This window comes from Schistocerca gregaria, chromosome 4, assembly GCF_023897955.1.
Source record: "Schistocerca gregaria isolate iqSchGreg1 chromosome 4, iqSchGreg1.2, whole genome shotgun sequence".
NCBI lineage: Eukaryota > Metazoa > Arthropoda > Insecta > Orthoptera > Acrididae > Schistocerca > Schistocerca gregaria.
Genome location: NC_064923.1, coordinates 330,401,674 through 330,424,269, shown reverse-complemented (window position 1 = coordinate 330,424,269; position 22,596 = coordinate 330,401,674). Strand labels below are relative to the sequence as shown.

Sequence of the window (22,596 nt, the reverse complement as noted above, 5' to 3'; positions counted from 1 at the left end):
ACGTAGGGAGCAAAGTTTATGGGCCAATGAAAACAACTGTTGGGCTGAATAGTTTGTACAGAGTGCTCGAAGAGGATATTAACACTAATCGAGAGGTAGGAACAACTCTAGCAGTTCATCGCCTGGTGCAAGCCTTTTCTAATTATTGCCTCTTGTACGGCTTCCGTGTCATGTATCTCGAGTGTACTTGTCTTATGTGTGTGAATGCAGTATGTGGATGTGCAGTCTCACATTCATGTTGGTGGTATTGTGTGAAGCTAGAGAAGCTTAGAAGAAAGATTAAGGAAAGGAAAACCTACGTTTCTAGCATTTGTAGACTTGTTGTTGTTGTCTTCAGTCCTGAGAGTGGTTTGATGCAGCTCATTTAGAGTGGCTGTACACCTGCCAAGTTTTTCTGTAGTATCTCAGTAGAAACATCCAGCCTCTCGTAGCCCTATTACAGGGTATCTTTCGGACTCACTGAAGTGTTGACAATGGCGTCTTCTTTGCCTTAAAGACATTCTTGACCAACATAAACTCATCACGTCTAATCTCAAAGGTAACGAACGCTCACGACCGTTGCAGCGTGCATTTAAAGCAAACCTGATTTGCATCGTCATAGTCGTGCTAGATACTGCCTACATGAAAATTAAAGAGGCCTTTGGAGAAAAGAAAACCACTTGTATGAATATCAAGAGCTCAAATGGAAACCCAGTTCTAAGCAAAGAAGAGAAAGCAGAAAGGTGGAAGGAGTATATAGAGGATCTATACAAGGGCGATAAACTTGAGGACAATATTATAGAAATGGAAGAGAATGTGGATAAAGATGAAATAGGAAATATGATACTGCGTGAAGAGTTTGACAGAGCACTGAAAGACCTGAGTCGAAACAAGGCCCCAGGAGAAGAAAACATTCCGTTGGAACTACTGATGGCCTTGGGAGAGCCAGTCTAGACAAAACTCCACCATCTGGTGAGCAAGATGTATGAGACAGGCGAAATACCCTCACACTTCAAGAAGAATATAATAATTCCAATCCCAAAGAAAGCAGGTGTTGACAGATGTGATAATTACCTAACTATCAGTTTAATAAGTCACAGCTGCAAAATACTAACGCGAATTCTTTACAGACGAATGGAAAAACTGGTAGAAGCCGACCTCAGGGAAGATCAGTTTGGATTCCGTAGAAATACTGGAACACGTGGGGCAAAACTGACCTTGCGACTTATCTTAGAAGAAAGATTAAGGAAAGGCAAACCTACGTTTCTAGCATTTGCAGACTTAGAGAAAGCTTTTGACAATGTTGACTGGAATACTCTCTTTCAAATTCTGAAGGTGGCAGGGGTAAAATACAGGGAGCGAAAGGCTATTTACAATTTGTACGGAAACCAGATGGTAGTTATAAGAGTCGAGGGATCTGAAAGAGAAGCAGTGGTTGGGAAGGGAGTGAGACAGGGTTGTAGCCTCTCCCCGATGTTATTCAATCTGTATATTGATCAGGCAGTGAAGGAAACAAAAGAAATATTCGGAGTAGGTATTAAAATCCGTGGAGAAGAAATAAAAACTTTGAGGTTCGCCGACGACATTGTAATTCTGTCAGAGACAGCAAAGGTCTTGGAAGAGCAGTTGAACGGAATCGACATTGTTTTGAAAGGAGGATATGAGATGAACATCAACAAAAGCAAAACGAGGATAATGGAATGTAGTCGAATTAAGTCGGATGATGCTGAGGGAATTAGATTAGGAAACGAGACACTTAAAGTAGTAAAGGAGTTTTGCTATTTGGGGAGCAAAATAACTGATGATGGTCGAAGTAGAGAGGATATAAAATGTAGACTGGAAATGGCAAAGAAAACGCTTCTGAAGAAGAGAAATTTGTTAACATCGACTATAGATTTAAGTGTCAGGAAGTCGTTTCTAAAAGTATTTGTATGGAGTGTAGCCATGTATGAAAGTGAAACGTGGGCTATAAATAGTTTGGACAAGAAGAGAATAGGAGCTTTCGAAATGTGGTGTTACAGAAGGATGCTGAAGATTAGATGGGTAGATCACATAACTAATGAGGAGGCATTGAATAGAATTGCGGAGAAGAGGAGTTTGTGGCACAACTTGACAAGAAGAAGGGATCGCTTGGTAGGACATGTTCTGAGGTATCAGGGGATCACCAATTTAGCATTGTATGGCAGCGTGGAGGGTAAAAATTGTAGAGGGAGACCAAGAAATGAATACAGTAAGCAGAATCAGGAGGATGTAGGTTGTAGTAAGTACTGGGGGATGAAGAAACTTGCATAGCATAGAGTAGCATGGAGGGCTGCATCAAACCAGTCTCAGTACTGAAGACCACAACAACAACAACAACAGAGTGAAACCTAGTTCCAACCTCCAAAATAGCAATTAGGGGACTACTGAGTCTAATGTCCCCATCTGACGGATGGATTACCGACAATAGTGTATTACAGCTCTTACCCCACAAAGCATTTCAGAGTGGATTGGTATTTAATACTGCCAGGCACTTAATTGTGATTTGCAGAGTATCCATGTAGATGTAAATGTAGATGAAGACTAACCAATGGTCGAGTGACTAAGAACTTTGTGCCATCTCCCTTCTTCCCTTGTCAGTCAAACATAATTTATTCATCAGGGTTATTTGGGCTGTCTCCAAGATTAATGTCACTAAAAAAGATCTATTATCTACCTTTGCTACACTAGTATGTACAATAAGAAATAATTAATCCTGCAAACATAAGCTCCATTTTCAACTTTTTCTTTGAGACAGCTGTTTGAAACAGATTAAATATGTCATATTGACCATTTGAATGTGCTCGGAGCTTGAACAGACATGCATAGCCTATTATTACTGAAGAATGGAATAACAGGTCTTTCTGTTTTGTTTTGGCTGATTTAAAAATGTTAGAGAAACTTACTAATGTTGTTTCCATTTATTGCTGTGATATTTCCAGACCCCTGTGTCCAAAGGTTATGCATAATCAACAGAATTGTGGAAAATAGTACATTATAAGGTAAAATTTTATCACAAAACGTTTCATATTCATTATTATCTAAATCACCAAATCAAAAATGTCACAAAACGAAAGATACAAACGTAGAAAAGTAACATAACCAATAATTTTCTCATATAACTGAACAGTTAAAACTGCATATGTTTACCTCTAGCTGCCACACACACTGCGCAGAATTGCAATATGCCCTCCAAAGTTTGTACAGGACATGTTTGGGCAATGAATCCTATGCTTGGAAAACAATTGAGCGAGGGGCAGGAGAAAACCTTTGGTGACGGATGACAGATTGGTATTCATCCCTGGAATGCATCTAATGCATGTTCTTAGGATTCAGATCTGGAGAGAAAGTTGGCCAGTTCGTGTGGTAAATATCTTCACCCGTCATAAGTTTATGCAGCAGACCATCGTAATGTGTACAGCCACTATCACTCATGAACAGGGCATATGTATCAACAGATAGCTCACACAGTTGACAGCAGTATGTTATGACTGTGTCTCAGTGTGTTACATCATTTCATAATTCACAAATGAACGTGCTTAGCTCTTTACATTCTTCCAGCATTGCATCCCAGAAACATTGCACTCACTCTCACAACAAACCATAATCATCTCATAATGTGCAAATGAGTGTAACGGCTGCTACTCACTATTTCTTCCAAGCAGGTGTTATAACATGGATCATTCTACCATATGAAGAGAGATTCATCCTTGAATATCAAATTCATTCGTTTATTCAAGGCCCAGTCGCATTTGTGAGGATTTCATGCATGCAAAGAGTTGTATGCCATACCGACTAACTGCTTTGAACACGCAATACACTTTGTATGGAAGCAGCAATTTCTGAGCAACTGTAACCTCAGCAGGCAGTTCTCATGCAGACATCACCGAATTTCCATATGTAGTTAGTAGTGGGCTAGCATCGTTTCCAGGAAAGCTCAAGGCCACATGATAATCTGTGTTGTGAGGGTTCGACCCGATCCCTTACCCTCACCCCTCATGGTCATCCTCCCACGCATCCAGTATTGTGGACGGAGCTCACTTGTGCTACTTAGGATTCAAAATGGTAAAATACAGTGAGACACTGTTGAATGTGAGAACAGTTGTCACATCCGAAATGTCAAGAATTTGAATCAATGTTTTATTCTAGTCCTATGTTGGAGATAGCCTATTTGCACCAATTAAAACGCCCAAAATTGTCCCAGCTCTTCCTACTGCACAGCAAATCCCTTGCTCCTGCTTGTGTTAGTCCTGACCAATTTAAGAGTGCTGAAGAAGTGTGAACTATTATTGTTATTGTTATTATTTATAAACAATTTTCACATGAGCACTGGAACAGAGAGTGTGAGTGCTGGAGCAGAGTCTGCCTGCGAAGTGCACACACTGAGTGGTGCCTGTCAGCTGAGGGCTAGTGCAGTGCCACACTGCTCACAGCAGCCTCCATGGCTGTGAAGTCTTTTCCTTACACGTGACCACTGCAGGCGAATGGGGTGGGGGCGCCACAGAAGTAGGGGAAGAAGACAACTACACAGCCACCTGCACTGAAAGAAGTACTGTACCGAGAACATGCGCGCTTTTTTCGCATGCAACCACCTGAGCTGAAAAGAAGAACACCACGTTGAAGAATAGTTACGTGTATTGTAGAAGTCACTGTAGGGTGCATAAGAAAATGTGAGATGTGCCCCTGATGTCTGCAGTTCAGTCATATCATGGTTTGAGAGGGCTGCTAGGTACTTGCTGTTGGGGTACATACCTATGAGCTGCCCGAGACTCCAGGTCCCCTTGTCTCTGAACCAAGCATCATCATCCAGCCAAAAGCTGATACCTTGGTCTACTATGGATCGTTTCTGCTATCCCAGTAACCTGTGCAAGCAAGTCTACCTCTGATTATACAGAGGTAACGTAAACAACACTCCTGAGGCAGTGCCAAAAAGGGAATATTCTGGATGCCTGCTACATGAATACTCTCTTGGATACTACCTTCCTTATTCCCTGTAGCCTTGTTGCACAGCGTCACTAAGTACCTCTCCTCCCTCCCCTCTCCTCTCCATGCAGCATTGTCATGTTTCCGGTGTGAAACTATGCTCCTTTCCATAGATCACTCTGTTCTACAATGAACATATAGGTCTAAGCTGCTAACTCCTCACATGTAAACTAATGATTCTCTCGTCTCATACTGTTTGCTCGAGGAATGCTTAATTGCCATCGCTTGCTGTCGGCTTATAGCTTATGATCGTCACATTTCTGATACCAAGTTTCTCATCTTATTTAGCTAGTTTTGTATTTTTCATGTTTCCAGAAAGTTTATACTATCATCATGGAAGCCCACTGTATGAGAACAGAAGTAAGGCAGGATATACCTGACAAAGTAACCTTTTAGCCAACTGCAATATCTTCGCTTTGCTCTGGAAGTACTCTGCAAATATCTTTGTCACAGATATGTTTTATATGGATTGCAAATTTATCTAAAAAGAAGAAAGGAAGATAATGTTTTAGCTTCTTTCCGACGATGAGGTCATTAGAGAGAGAGCAAAAGCTTGAATTAGGTAAAGATTGGGAAGAAAATTGGCCAACTCCTTTTCAAAGAAAGCTTTCCAGCATTTTTGATAATATTTGTCTTGGTGGCAGAGTGCAGCATCAAGTGACTATATTATAGTACATAGAATACAGAATCACACAATGTGCAAGCTAATTTGTCTGTATCTCAGTATTTGCCTTAAATAATTTATGGAAATGATGGAACACTTGAATTTGTGTTGCAGGACGGGGATTTCAACCGGTGCCCTCTAGAATGCTAGGCTGGTGTCTTATCACCGACAAATTTATTACATTTTCTTAGTTTTCCTTTTCCTTCCATGGTTGTAAGACAATGTGACCATCATTAACTGAGCCCATCTTATTGTCTTCCTCAACCAAAATGTCTCTCTACTGGTAATACTTGGTACACCCTATTTATCACACAATGTGTTCCTTTTCGAAAAGGCTCACAAACCTAGCGTCAAGAAGGCGGCGAATTCAAAGGGGTTTCTAAACAGAATTTTGGTTTGGAAGGTGAAGATGTGGTTCCAAGGATCAACACAATGCCGAAAGTTCCTATCTATATATATCGCTCAAAGCACTGTTGCTGAGTTACATGCTACAATTACGATATGTACATAGTCCACACCGCAGGAATTCTCAAATTGTTCACTATTACCAGCGACACATGCATGGGAATTCCTCCTCAACGATAACCTCTGAATCCACTCGACGTTACCTAGGTTTTATTTGAAGAATGATATGGGCTTTATGGATATATTGGCATCGTTAAACAGAGCAGCGTACAATACACTTTCAAATCATCATGGTCACCATCTGCTTGTTTAAGGTCAGAAGGCTGGGAAAGTCATTGCACTCAACCTCAATGCCCAGTACAACATCTTGGAAAAGTGTACAAAAACTGACACTCATCCAAACAGAACTGCACTGTGGTCCCATTGTGCAGGCACCATATGGCGTGAAGAAGTGCTAGACGTACAACAGCAGTATCAGTATGGCTGTGGCAATTTGAAGGAATAATCGTTATTGTTATGCCCGAGAGCGAGTGGGAAATCAAACTCACCATATCCGTGCACTTTCTGCTGGTGGCATGGGTACAAGGAAAAAACACTCTACCGACATGTGCCTGATCTTGGTAACTTAGCAGGTTGACCGGGACCTGTTTCAGACAAGAAACAAAGGATATACTGCCACAAGTATACTCTATAGTGGTTGCCGCTGTGCTCCATATTTAGGTGAGGTGCTTCACGCCCATTGCCATTTATGTGCCCATAAATGAACAATTTTTCCTTTTGTTTCTAGTTTGAATAACGCCCAGTGTTTCTCACATTACCAACTGTACTCACCCTGTTGCACAGCATACTACTCAGTGTCCTTACTGGACTCACATTCGAGAGGACGGCAGTTCAAATCCACGTCCAGCCATCCTGTTTTAGGTTTTCTATGATTTCCCTAAATCGCTTCAGGCAAATGTCAGGATGGTTCCTTTGAAAGGGCATGGCCGACTTTCCATCTTCATACTTCCCTAATCCGATGGGACCACACTGAGTCACGTTTGTTTCGTACTGCATGTGGAATGATCACAGCTATCTCCACATCAAATATATGACCATCATGCATAGAGGCCAGAATACATGATACTGCATTTTGTACCACTCCTATGTTTCATTTCCAATACATTGTCAGACATGAGTTCCTAGAAACAGTTTATATTGCAACGAATGTTGGGGTCGAGATGTGACCCCCAGAGCGGTGGAGGACTCGGCTGTTCGTAGGTCAGAAGAAGATGCGGCTGTCTCATCGAGATATGGGTTGCAGTGATATTGGAACTGCTTGCCGAGTTTTTAAGGAAGCATCCCTCTTTACAATAGTCCTTTATTCATTTTAGTACTGAGACGTAATTCTAGCAGCTGGGAGGTTGTTGGCCTTTGATGTAACTGGTGACTGCCAGTGCATCAAACACTGTAGTCAGCATCTGCCAGCTCGGGAGCCAGCACAATATGTGCCAGTGGCGTTGGGCACTATTGTCAGCGAAGCTGTCCCCCAAATTGTATTGACACAGATTGTAGCAGCTTATCTAAGTAGTAGTCGACACATACTGCACTGGGATGGATGGTGTTCAAACCATAACAACCAGCACAGCCAAAGTTGAAAATGTATGCCCATGCTGGGTGGTGATCAGCGATGATGGAATCCTTCAGGAACCAGTGTAGAGCAACAGAGAGGCCAAGCCACCTACAGCCCAGGCTCATACATGAATCCCACTACAGACGAACCACCAGTAGGAAGTAGTCACCCAGAGGGAGATTCAGCAGTGCGAAGGTGCCATGTCGCCTACATATGGTCCCCAGCACAGGTGGTTGTCTGCTACTATTGAAGACGAGGTCGTTGGTAGGTGACTGGTTCATCACACCCAATCTAGTCTTCACTGAAGTATTAATTTTACTCTTTACTGTGGGATACCAAATAATAGGAAAATTACTTCCTCACAACTCTTAAGAAAATAACCTGATAAGTTCCGAATAAACTATCATGAAGAAATTTAACCTGCAGGGCCTTTGTTTTGTTACATAGACAAGTACATATGGTCAGTCACACATAAAGCAGTGGAATGCCAAACATAATTTAGACGTTTATCCTAAATTTAATGAATAGAACTGTCAAATTCAAATTACTTTCAGATTAATGGCTGTTTTTAATTTATTTCAAAATTTGCTTCAACACTGCATAATTGTACATTTGAAATCTGTTTTTTTTCTCATTCTGTAAATCAGTTCTCAATCATTTTTGGAATAAATTTAACTGACTTTCGTTACGGTTATAACACTAAAATACATTTTATGACTCGGCCCAGAATCCTATCATTGGTAACATGTAACTGAAATTCTGCACTCACGAGAAACATTCCATAAATACTAGCAGATGTATTTTTCCACTCATAACGAAAACTGTAGGCTTACTTTTCCCGGAGGCAACGATGCTGTGTCAGTGCCGGCTATTATTAGCACACATTTCCTCAGTATTTACGTGGCTCACGCATCGCTTTTCTTCCCGTTGCCTATTGCCATGAAGTGTAATATTAGCATTCCACATCTTTACATGCACAGCCAGTATCCATTCATCCAAGTCTCTTATTCCTTGGAATTGGAGATACTCTAGACTCACGTCCAAACTGGAATGTGTACTCTGATGGCTCGTGACTGACATTTTATGCCCCTTCTCTTGGCGCCCTCCACCTTTTCCTTTGACTCGGTTTTGCCACCCTAACAGATGGTCTTCCTTCCACATTTTCCCACTCTATCATTACAAATCTATCATTCATATAATAGTAGACTACATAACATTTTACATTTTGCAGTACACTTACAGAAAATGTCTCCATCCATTAGTGAACATAAATATTATAGAAGCTTACACAAAATAGTTGATAAATAAGAGAAAGTTACAGGTGACATGAGATGTTGGTGTTACAACGACTGGCGAGAGAAAGGGTATCGAACCATTAGCCACGCAGAATAATTACCTGTGCACTAATTTTACTAAATAAATTATATATGCCCAAATAAGCGTCATTTGAGAGAAAACTAGCTGTTATGCATACTATTGTAGCTTCGATTGATTCAAGTTTTCTATCTGCCATCTGCATCTGCATTTAGTTCATTGTACTTTGTCTTTATTCTAAATAACATGATGAAATGGAATGTCGTGTGGCTAGTTCCTCCCGTCGGGTAGGCAGGTCGTCAAATCCCCTAGAGTCAATCGACAATAAATTATCCAGAACCGTTGCTAGGAGACGATTCATGAATAGAAGAATCGCCAGGGAAACGAAGACCTTCATGCAGAACATTTTCCTTCCGTCTGAGTGTCTTAAGCTGATCTTTCGGTGAGTACGGCCCCTAGTAGAGAAATACGGATCTGTGTTTCCATGCCAGTAGTATTTAAAATGACGCATAAACACTTTTGATCTAATAATTTGCTGAGGTAGTGTGTCGGAAGATATGCACGAGTAGATGATCGGAAGGTAGGAGTGCTTTCAGCAAGATTTTATAGTCTGCCATGCAGTTGTCCTCATCCCCAAATTATTTTCTCATTATTTGTTTTCCTGTGTATTAACATGCATTGAAGTCTTCCCCAGATACCACACTACGCTTCGGTTGTGGAAAATGCACTTCTGAACTTACGTACTAAGGAAGTATCCCAGTTACAGCTGTTGCATATGATATATTTGCATTACTGGTCAACGAATATGCTGTGAGACCATTCAGATGCTGCCTGAAACGTTTCGTTACTCGCATGTCTTCTTCACCCGCAACGCAGTTCGACCCGACTATGTAGCTTTCGAACGCTTCTAGTTTCTTATTCTTGGCAAGTCTAGTCGGTAGTGACATGAAGTGCCGATTACAGTTTGACACTCACCATGTTTCCCTTCCAGCAAGCTGTTCGAGTGTCAGCAGTACTTTGTTTCAGACCGATTCTAAAATTAAACTTATCTGCGTTGAGTTATTCCTACTGTTCGTACGAGTTCGCTCTAACGAGGATTTGAGTATATTTTTTCACTACGTAGTAGGACCATCTTGAAGCACAAAAGGAGCAACGGTGTGATTTTCCCTTTTCTTGTTTTTTTTAGAAGAGCCAGGAAATAAAATTGTGATTGCGTCGACAACAGTGGTCATTCATTCACAAGAAGTGTAAGAAAAAAAGCATTTCAATTACGAAAATAACTAGTAACGAGTATATTTCTCGAGAATACCGAATACATATAGAACAAAATTTAGTAGCTACTTTTACAGACCTAACAATTCCCGGGCATTTCGGAATGTCTTCTGAAAATGTCATTGACGCTCACGCTCGTTTCAGTAACTTCAGCTGTCTCTCGTACTAGAATAAATGCACGCAACATTAAGATCTATACTGAAATTCAGACCCAATAATAACTCCTCTGACAACACATCTTTACCGCCTTCTAAATTGTCAGTTTTGACTGCTTCAATTAAGTCCTACGTAAGAATTCGGTATTCGAACTTAAGACATATAGTCGTGGAGAGTCCGTACCGGAAACAATGTTAGCACTATTTAAGTATCACACACTCCGCTTTAGTTTACTAAAACATCTGAGATGGTACGTTAAAGGACAATTACACATCACTAGACCGATAGACAGGATAGTGTTTACGGTTAGAATTTTACATTGTATTCATGACAAAAAAGCGAGGTTGTTCCCAGTGCTAATCAGCATAGGCCATGGATCAGCATACCCGAGAGGGGTGGGCGTATGTCTCGGTTTGCTTTTTTGATGAATGACGAAATAATTTTGAGATTGGTACACTTGCTAAATCTAATGCTGAAATGGTACGTCTGTCTGTTGGCGAAGAAGGATGCAAGTTCGGTTTCTGAAGATTTTGTTTCTAGACAGGAAGATTGGATGCGGGAAAGCTGTCCTCCCGTGCCCCCTACCCCTCGCTGATCATTCGAATGCGTGATGCAGACATTCAGCCATGGCGGTCAAGTAAAAATGAGGAAGTCAGCTTGTAATTTTCAGCTTCTGTCAAAGTTTGTGGTATCTCCCTGCTAGTGCCATTTTCTATTGCAGCACGTTTCTCTCTCTCTCTCTCTCTCTCTCTCTCTCTCTCTCTCTCTCTCTCTCTCTCTCTCTCTCTCTAGATGTGCTATTACTTGTTGAGTTTTGGGTTGGATTGTTTGGGGAAAGAGACCAAACAGCAAAGTCATCGGTCTCATCGGATTAGGAATGGACGGGGAAGGAAGTCGGCCGTGCCCTTTCAAAGGAACCATCCCGGCATTTGCCTGGAGTGATTTCGGAAATCACGGAAAACTTAAATTGGGGTGGCCGGACGCGGGATTGAACCGTCGTCTTTCCGAATGCGAGTCCAGTGTGCTAACCACTGCGCCACCTCCTTCGGTGTGTTGAGTTTTGTCTCCTTATGTTTCATACTGCAAGACGACAGGGCCCTCTGCCCTCGTCATACAATTATTGAGGACCATCAAACCAACCCATCTTGCATCTGTAAAATCTGAATTCGCATACGTGCAAATTAACGTCATTTCGCATAAAGTTAGATATAGTGGGAATAAGTGAAGTTCGGTGGCAGGAGGAACAAAAGGAGTTTTGCTATTTGGGGAACAAAATAACTGATCCCAGAATGAGATTTTCGCTCTGCAGCGGAGTGTGCGCTGATATGAAACTTCCTGGCAGATTAAAACGGTGTGCCCGAGCGAGACTCGAACTCGGGACCTTTGCCTTTCGCGGGCAAGTGCTCTACCATCTGAGCTACCGAAGCACGACTCACGCCCGGTACTCACAGATTTACTTCTGCCAGTATCCGTCTCCTACCTTCCAAACTTTACAGAAGCTCTCCTGCGAACCTTGCAGAACTAGCACTCCTGAAAGAAAGGATATTGCGGAGATATGGCTTACCCACAGCCTGGGGGATGTTTCCAGAAACATCAAAATAACTGATGATGATGGTCGAAGTAGAATGGTTCAAATGGCTCTGAGCACTATGGGACTCAACTGCCATGGTCATCAGTCCCCTAGAACTTAGAACTACTTAAACCTAACTAACCTAAGGACATCACACACATCCATGCCCAAGGCAGGATTCGAACCTGCGACCGTAGCAGTCGCACGGTTCCGGACTGCGAGCCTAGAACCGCGAGACCACCGCGGCCGGCGGTCGAAATAGAGAGGATATAAAATGTAGGCTGGCAATGGGAAGGAAAGCGAAGAAGAGAAATTTGTTAACGTCGAATATAGATTTAAGTGTCAGGAAGTCGTTTCTGAAAGTATTTGTATGGAGTGTAGCCATGTATGGAAGTGAAACATGGACGATAAATAGTTTAGACAAGAAGAGAATAGAAGCTTTTGAAATGTGGTGCTACAGAAGAATTCTGAAGAATAGATGGGTAGATCACATAACTATTGAGGACGTGTTGAATAGGATTGGGGAGAAGAGATGTTTGTGGCACAACTTGACTGGAAGAAGCGATCGGTTGGTAGGACATGTTGTGAGGCATCAAGGGATCACCAATTAGTTTGGGGGGGGGGGGGGGGGGGACAGCGTGGAGGGAGACCAAGAGATAAATACACAAAGCAGATTCAGAAGGATGTAGGTTGCAGTAGGTACTGGTAGAAGAAGAAGCTTGCACAGGATAGAGTAGCATGGAGAGCTGCATCAAACCAGTCCCAGGACCGAAGACCACAACAACATCTGTCATGCAAAGTAGGTAATCGGATGCTATGTACCGGCATGTCAATGACGGGAGTAGAATACGTGCATATCGTAATACTGTTCACTTCACGTAGGAGATGAGTGGGAACTTTTGGGCTGTGAGGAGGCCAACAACTCACAACAGCAAGAGGTGGCAGGACATTCGGTCACTGGGAACTGCGGACAGAGTTCTCCCCCCGGGCTGGTCACTTTCTCATTTGATGTGGGGCGTCAGGGACCAGACCGATGGACTCTCGCTATTTGTACAATGCGACTGTGCTATTGTCTGGTACGTTCCAGGATAATGGTCACCGAGATCCACGGGATAGTCGACAGAACAACGCCACACGTCGCACTCCAATTATCATACTCCGATAGCGGCCGTCGCCACAAAGATTCCCTCGCAAAACCCTGGTGGAGGCTATGATAAGCTGCTCGACTGTTACATCGGCACATATTTGCTGTCACCGTCGGGAAATGGCGGGAAGTAATGGTGCGCCTAGGTTGGCGGAGAACAGTAGTGGGAGTCTAGATGAATATGTTGTAAGATCATATTTGGCGAAAGTTTTGTTTATCAGCGACGATTGGCAGAGTTCTGGCACAAGTAGAGCGGTCGCTCTCTGAACGCTGAGCAGGAGAGTGAGGAGTTGGCCGCCGCAGGAGTCGGTCGTGTACATTGCCACCCTTGCTGCAGAGTGATTTCATAACAGTTTCACTTGTCCGGCCACCAAGACAAACACTTTTTTTTCGTGGTCGCGCTTCGATCGGTCTCTAAGGCGGGACCCATCTCCATACAGCAGAGGCGACCACAAGTAGCGACTATCATCAGCACGCCATCTTGCATCGTACTGTCGGTAATACACGCAGCTCCGTCCTGTAGGGTTTCAGCTGATTTTTCAGCAGCCCAAAATTCGAAGTGAGGTTCCTCAATGAAGGCATCTGGAGAACAGTTTGCCTCCTTAGGTGACATTGTGGTACTGAATTCGATTACCCACTAGTTTACCATTATTACACATTTTACCTGTTCTCTTTGCTCCCCCTTCTGGTAGTAGAAAAGCACACTACATTCCATGCAGTATCGTTTGTGCTGGATTTTTGCCAACACCTCCGTCAAGTGAGGACTATTTACATGTTTGGTTTGAATTTATACTCATGATTGTTTCTTGTACAAATTCATGGTCAATAAAGAAATTAAATGTAACTAAGTTTTTAGGACGGCATTTATCTGTTAAACGGTCACATTTACCAGACTTTGGTCAATTTATTTAATGAATAAATTATATGAGAGGCTACTCATCCCACGTAAGATTTATTTCAGGGCCATTATAAGATCGCGTTACACACCCTGTGCAGATTCAACATAAACCCACTTGTGTGTGGTCTGCATAACATTGTGATTCTGTCCCTAACTCGCATATCCGTTAAAGGTCCCACGTCAACAAACACGCGGCTAGTTTCCGACACTACTATCGATAGAAGGAACACTTACGGCTCCCCACTGGATTTTTTCTAAAAATGCCAAGAAAATATATTTTGAAAATCGAAAGATAAGGAATCGCAAAGAAAATCTTTATCCAACAGCAAGATCCTCCGATAACTTCCACGTACTATTTTCCAGCAGTTAAATAAGGAAATCTGCAGAATGGTCCATTGGTAGTGACCGGGCCAAATATCTCACGAAATAAGCATCAAACGAAAAAACTACAAAGAACGAAACTCGTCTAGCTGGAAGGGGAAAACCAGATGGTGCTATGGTTGGCCCGCTAGATGGCGCTGCCATAGGTCAAACGGATATCAACTGCGTTTTTTTAAATACGAAGCTCCATTTTTATTACATATTCGTGTAGTACGTAAAGAAATATGAATGTTGTAGTTCGACCACTTTTTTCGCTTTGTGATATATGGCGTTGTAATAGTTACAAACGTATAAGTACGGGGTATCACGTAACATTCCGCCAGTGCGGACGGAATTTTCTTCATGATACATTATCCGTGTTAAAATGGACCGTTTACCAATTGCGGAAAAGGTCGATATCGTGTTGATGTATGGCTATTACGATCAAAATGCCCAGCGGGCGTGTGCTATCCAAGAGTCCGGACCGTTCGCCGGATAGTTAAATTAATTAAGGGAACAGGAAGTGTTCAGCCACATGTGAAACGTCAACCACGACCTGCAACAAATGATGATGCTCCAGTAGCAGACAAATCGCGCGAGAATCGGGAATCTCAAAAAAGTCAGTGTTGAGAATGCTACATCAACTTCTATTGCACCCGTACCATATTTCTGTGTACCAGGAATTGCATGGCGACGACTTTGAACGTCGTGTACAGTTCTGCCACTGGGTACAAGAGAAATTACGGGACGATGACAGATTTTTTGCACGCGTTCTATTTAGCAACGAAGCGTCATTCACCAACAGGGGTAACGTAAACCGGCATAATATGCACTACTGGGCAACGGAACATCCACGATGGCTGCGACAAGTGGAACATCAGAGACCTTGGCGGGTTAATGTATGGTGTGCCATTATGGGAGGAAGGATAACTGGCCCCCATTTTATCGATGGCAATATAAATGATGCAACGTTTGCTGATTTCCTAAGTAATGTTCTACCGATGTTACTACAAGATTTTTCGCTGCATGACAGAATGGGATGTACTTCCAACATGATGGATGTGCGGCACATAGCTCGCGTGCGGTTTAAGCAGTATTGAATAGCATATTTCATGACAGGTGGATTGGTTGTCGAAGCACCATACCATGGCCCGCATGTTCACCGTATCTGAGGTCCCCGAATTTCTTTCTGTGGGGAAAGTTGAAGGATATTTGCTATCGTGATCCAACGACAACGCCTGACAACGTGAGTCAGCGCATTTTCAATTCATGTGCGAACAATTCGGAAGGCGAACTACTCGCTGTTGAGGGGAATGTCGTTACACGTATTGCCATATGCATTGAGGTTAACAGACATCATTTTGAGCATCTATTGCATTAATGTGGTATTTACAGGTAATCACGCTATAACAGCATGCGTTCTCAGAAATGATGTTCTGTATCTTAATTTAAAAAAACTGTTCGTCTAAAATTGTGAGCCATATGTTTGTGACTATTACAGCTACATCTATCACAAAGCGAAAAAAGTGGTCCAACTAAAACATTCATATTTCGTTACGTACTACACGAATATGTAATAAAAAAAGGGGTTCCTATTTTTTTAAAAAAAATAAGAAAAACGCAGCTGATATCCGTTTGACCTATGGCAGCGTCATCTAGCGGGCCAACCATAGCGCCATCTGGTTTCCTCCTTCAAGCTAGACAAGTTTCGTTCTTTATAGTTTTTTCGTTTGACGCTTATTTCGTGAGACATTTGGCTCGGTCACGATCAATGGACCACCATATATAGGATGAGTCACTGACTATTTCCACCAAGAATAACTCCGAAAGTATGATAGGAGCTGAAAAGTTTGTGGGACGAAAGTTGCATGAGACAACGGGGGCCATAGTATGGACGTTACTTTTTTGTTGCTAGTTGGAGTCTCTTCAGAGATACGAAGGTCAACTGTTTTTTTTAATGGGCTGCTGTGGTTTGGTACTTATTTTCTGATATTCCTTATCACATCGGCACTTATCGAAGCACATGCTCAGACAATTCCCTCTCGCACATCTTCAGGGGTAGTTGTAACGTCTTTATAAACAATGTCTTCTACGAATCCGCACAAGAAAAATTCCAGAGGTGTTAAGTCTTGTCAACGAGCCGGCCACGACACATCTCCTCCGCGTCCAATCCAACGATTTGGGAATTCTCTCTGCAACTCATTTCTAGCCATCAGCGAGAAATGTGCCGGACACCCAACATGCTGATACCACATTCTGTTCCTTGTTTCTAAAGATATTTCTTCCAATAACAGATCTAGTGTTTCTTGTAGAAATGTGTTGTACTTCCTACCATTAAGATTTCCTTCGATGAAATAGGAACATATAATTCTGACCTCCAAAATCCCACACTGTACATTCGCCGACCATGGTTTTTGGTGTGCAACCTGCCCCAGTCAACAGGGTACAAGTGGCTCTGAGCACTATGGGACTTAACTTCTGAGGTCATCAGTCCCCTAGAACTTAGAACTACTTACACCTAACTAACCTAAGGACATAACCAACATTCATGCCCGAGGCAGCATTCGAACCTGCGACCGTAGCGGTCGCGCGGTTCCAGACTGTAGCGCCTAGAACCACTCGGCCACCCCGGCCGGCGCAGCCAACATGGATTTTAAGTTGCCCGATAACGTATGTTATGCAAATTAACATTGCCATGATTCTTGAATGTAGAATCGTCAGTAAATAAAATAAAATTAATAAATGTGTCATCCCTCTGAATCTGAAGTTGAGCCCATCGGCAGTATTCAATGCGACACATACAATCCGTACCAGTTAGTTCTTGGTGGAGACAGATATGGTAACGATGATATTTATGGCGAAGCAGAACACGAGCAACACTACTCTGGCTCATGCCAGATTTCCTTGCGATTTGACGCGAACTAACACAAGGATCTCTAACCACAATGCCAGGAGTACCAGTTTCCGTTTTCTCGTTAGTAACTTCCCGATGCGTTAGAGATCCAATTGTTCTCAATATATCATACACATATTTAACTGTGCGACGTGTAGGGTGAGTACGTTGGGGATAGCTTTCATTGTATAAGTCTCTAGCTATCACTGAATTTCGTTGTCATTCTCCGTATAGGAGAATCATATCGACTTGTTCTTCGAAGGAATACATCATTCACATTCGCTTGATTCGCGCTACTAGTCTTACCATTCCTATTAGTGTTGTATTGCGAAAACATCGAATGGTGTTTGCATGTCAATGGAACATTAGATGTATACGCCGTATATGGCGAATATTTACTATTTGCACGATATACGAGAGAGAATTGTCAGAGTACGAGGGTCAGTCAAAAAGTAATGCCTCCTATTTTTTTTCTACGTTTAATTGTCAGGAAATTTAAATGCAATTACATAGGTTGAAAACCACAATATTGAGGATCATTTTGTCATTTTTCAATGTAATCTCCGCCCATCTCTACAGTTTTGGTCCATCTTTGAACAAGGGCATGTATCCCAGCACGGTAAAAATCACAGCTCTGCTTCCTAAGCCATTGACGCACAGATGTTTTGACGGCCTCCTCATCTTCAAAATGAATCCCACGATGAGCTTCTTTTAGTGGCCCGAACAGATGGAAGTCTGATGGTGCCAGGTCAGGGTTGTATGGGGGATGAGGCAAAACTTCCCATCCAATTTTGACAATCTCGTCAGAGATGTGACGACTGGTGTGTGGTCTTGCATTGTCATGCAAAAGAAGAACATCTGCCATTAATTTTGTTGGGCGAACTCGCTGAAAACGTGCTTTAAGTTTTTTGAGGGTTGTGACGTATTGAACAGAATTTATTGTGCATCCCTGCTCCAAAAAATCAAGCAGAATCACACCCTCTGTATCCCAGAAAACTGTTGCCATAACTTTCCCTGCCGATCGCACAGTTTTGAATTTTTTCTTCCTCGGCGAGCTTGTGTGACGCCACTCCATTGACTGCCTCTTTGATTCGGGTTCAAAAAAATGCACCCATGTTTCGTCCCCGGTCACAATTTTTTTCAGAAACTCATCTCCCTCCAAACGGAAGCGCTGCAAGTGTTGGGAGGCTATTGTTTTCCTTGCCTCTTTATTCTGATCGGTTAACATTCTTGGAACCCACCGTGCACAAACTTTTGAGTACCCCAATTGTTTAATAATCGTGATCACACTGCCTTTACTAAGAGAAATAATGCGACACACTTCATCTGCAGTCACCCGACGGTCACCACGAATGATGTCATCAACTTGCTGAATGTTGTGTGGAGTCACTGCACTCACCGGCCTGCCGCTCCGCTTTTCGTCAGTCAACGGTGTTTGCCCTTCAGCTTCCTTACAACGACGAACCCATCGTCTAACAGTGCTGACATCCACTGTCACAACACCATACACCTTCTTCAGTCTTTCATGAATGCGTATGGGCGTTTCACCTTCTGCATTCAAGAATTCAATCACACAACGCTGTCTCAAACGAACATCGATGTCGGCCATCTTACAAACTTCTGCTGTGCTGCCACCTGTTGACACAGAAAGTTACTACTGCAGTGGATTGCAGAAGGTTTGATGAATGGCGCCAAATTCAAATTTTTCACTTAACTTAATTTTTTTAAGTAGAAAAAAAATGGGAGGCATTACTTTTTGACCGACCCTCGTATATGCTTCGATAAGTGCCGACGTGATAGGGAATACTACTCAATCCATGATAAGAAGTTTACAGCACTGCACTGATATCAATGGTCATCACTTCAAACACCTTCTGTAAATGGGTGTTCATGCCACCTTTTTGAGCATCGTGGACCTTCAAAATCCCTTACTGTTACACATCACTGGATTCGTTTCGATAGGCAAAAAACGAAATTGACCTTCATATCTCTGACGCGACCCCACCTAGCAACAAAAACTGTCCCAAAGCTACTATCATACTTTCGAATTTATTCTAGGTGGCACTAGTTAGTGACTATATATATATACTTCGCACTGAATGGGAAGCTATCAATCGTTCATCTAACATAGGAAAGCATTTTAAAACTATGCATAAAATGAGTATTAATTCTCAAAAGTAAATTAAGACAAATTTACTGTATGTTAAACAATATGGCACAAATATATATGGTGTGAGCAGTAACCAAGTTTATTACCTAGCGTGACATTAAGGAATAGATAAAAATTGGATTTCACGTCGGTAAGAAAATACGAACATGTTCAGGAAATTCAGGAATACAGAAACACCAGTCACTTAGGAATGAAACAAAAAGAAAGTGCAGAGAAGCCAGGGCGAAATGGTTGCATTAAAAATGTGAAGAAATCGAATAAGAAATGATACGCTGAAGGAAATACTCACTTTATTGAAAAGTCAAAGCAGCCTTCGGTGGAATTAAAAGCAAGGGTGGTAACATTAAGAATACAATGGAAATTTCACTTTTAAATACAGAGGAGAGAGCGTATGGGTGGAAAGAGTGCATTGAAGGCCTCTATAAGTGGAGGACTTCTCTGATGTCGTGATAGAAGAAGAAAGAGCAGTTAATAGGGAAGAGACAGAGCATCCGGTATTAAAATCGGTATTTAAAAGAGCTTTTGAAGACTTAAGACCAAATAAGACAGAAGGGATAGATAACATTCCATCAGAATTTCTAAAATCATTAGGGGAAGTGGCAACAAAACGACTATTCACGTTGGTGTGTAGAATATATGAGTCTGGCGACATACCATTTGACTTTCGGAAAAGCATCATCCACACAATTCCGAAGACGGCAAGAGCTGACAAGTGCGAGATTTATCGCACAATCAGCTCAACAGCTCATGCATCCAAGTTGCTGACAACGATAATATACAGAAGAATGGAAAAGAAAATTGAGGATCTGTTAGATGATGATCAGTTTGGCTTAGGAAAGGTAAAGGCACCAGAGAGTCAGTCTGAGGTTGCGGTTGATAACGGAAGCAAGACTAAAGAAAAATCAAGACACGTTCTGGGTTCGTCTGCCTGGAGAAAACATTAGAAAATGTAAAACGGTGCAAAATGTTCTGAATTCTGAGAAAAATAGGGGTAAGCTATAGGGAAATACGGGTAAAATAAAATATGTACAAGAACCAAGAGGGGATAATAAAAGTGAAAGACCAAAAACGAAATGCTCGGATTAAAAAGAGCAGAAGACAGGTATTAAATCTTTCGCCCTTGCTGTTCAGTTTATACGTTGGTTAAGTATACACTGAATAGAAGAACTGTTCAAGAGTGGGATTAAAATTCAAGATGAAAGAACGTCAACGATAAGATTCGCTGATGACATTACTATCCTGAGTGAAAGTGAAGAAGAATTACAGGATCTGTTGAATGGATTGAACTGTCTAATGAGTACAGAATATGGATTAAGAGTAAATCGAAGAAAGACGAAAGTAATGAGAAGTAGCAGAAATGAGAACATCGAGAAACTTAACATCAGGATTGGTGATCATTAAGTACATGAAGTTAAGGAATTCTACTACCTAGGCAGCAAAATAGCGCATGCCGGACGGAGCAAGAAGGACATAAAAATCAGAATAGTGCTGGCGAAAAGGACATTCTTGGCCAAGAGAAGTCTCCTAGTATCAAACATAGGTCTTGATTTGAGGAAGAAGTCTCTGAGACTGTACGTCTGGAGCACAGCATTGTATGGGAGGGAAACCTGGACTGTATGAAATCAGGAACAGAAGAGAATAGAAGCATTTGAGATGTGGTGCTACAGAAGAATGTTGAAAATTACATGGACTAATGAGGTAAGGGATGAGGAGGTTCTGCTCAGAATCGACGAGGAAGGGAATAAATGGAAAACACTGACAAGAAGGAGGGACAGGTTGGTTGGACAGCTGTTAAGACATCAGGGGATAATCTCTGTGGTGCTAGAGGGAGCTTTAGAGGGTAAAAACTGTAGAGGAAGACAGAGATTGGAATACATCCACTAAATAATTGAAGACAGAAAAAATGGTAATTGAAGTGAGAAAAGATTCAGAAATAAATAATGCAAGTATTGATTAGTGATACTGAAAGAAAATACTAACACACACGTAATTGATATTTTCCTTTGCGACACGACACGTTAAAGAACACAAAACTCATTGATGGATGGATATGACAGCTGATTATGATGTCTGGGGCGGCGAGATCGTTGTGACGCGTACACAGCAGCTGGCACTGTTCGTTAGTAGGCTATGCGGCTGACGTCGATGGCAGAGGATGACCAGAATAAAACAGAAAGTGAATCAGATCACTGCAGTTCTTCTGTGTGGACACTGTCGTTGAATCAGAGATGCGCACACCAACGCGTAACCTCAGCTCCGCGTGTTACAGCCGTTCATAGCAGTGAACGTGTTCAAATGGATGGAGAACAGCGTCATGCTGTAGTCCTGGTCACCAAGCATCGGATGAAGTGATCGAACGGCTCAGAGAGCTAGATCTGTAGCTGTAAGATTGTACGATCTTGTGGCTGTCCACATTTATCCACAAATGTTGCGTACTAGTATATGTTTCCGTCATAGTACAAATAAATAACTGTTTGGTCAGCAGTGCAATGGACATCTTGCATTGCTGCTAGCGCTACACATACAATGCACTTAACACAAACTTTAACAGCACTGTTCATAAAGAACTAGCAGATCTTTTATTTTGTAGGTTTCTCTCAGTCTTCTTCCTGGCCTACATCATGCTCAGTCACAACATTGTCGAAGCGTTAATTAACGATCGGAAGGGGCCGCACGTCTTCGGCTCTTTGTGTTATGCTACGTACCAGCACACAAACATACAGTTGCCCTTTGCTGCATCCCACAGTCATTTCGCTTTGTCCCGTGTACTTCTCTTTAATTATGTGAACCGTAATTCTCTCGAGTATGTCCGCGGCAATAATCTTGCCATCTCCCGTTTCCTCCACCAGCGTTTTCCCTTGTCTCCCATTGCCTTCCCTCTCTTTCGATCTGCTCAAATATATGTGATGCCTGCTCTACTGCTTCAATTATTGTGCCAGTCTGGTGACTACGTACTTTGCATGACAGGCATTTCACCGCTCAGCGTACAACATGGCGTTTTTCATACAGCACTTCCAGGTTCTGGATTCTTTCTAATTTTTTCCTCAACATATGTGGAGTACATTTCACCATATCTCCAGTGGTGTCGATTGTTTCAAATTAATTTTAAACTCTCGTCTTGTTTGCTTTTAGTCCAGCATTATGCCAGGAATATAATC

General features: G+C 42.1%; 1 protein-coding gene across 4 annotated transcripts in view; it reads left to right on the top strand.

The window, feature by feature from the left end:
• Positions 1–22,596, top strand: part of LOC126268013 (dual specificity calcium/calmodulin-dependent 3',5'-cyclic nucleotide phosphodiesterase 1-like) — a 1,575,562-nt gene that overhangs the window by 1,389,360 nt on the left and 163,606 nt on the right. The window lies entirely within an intron of this gene.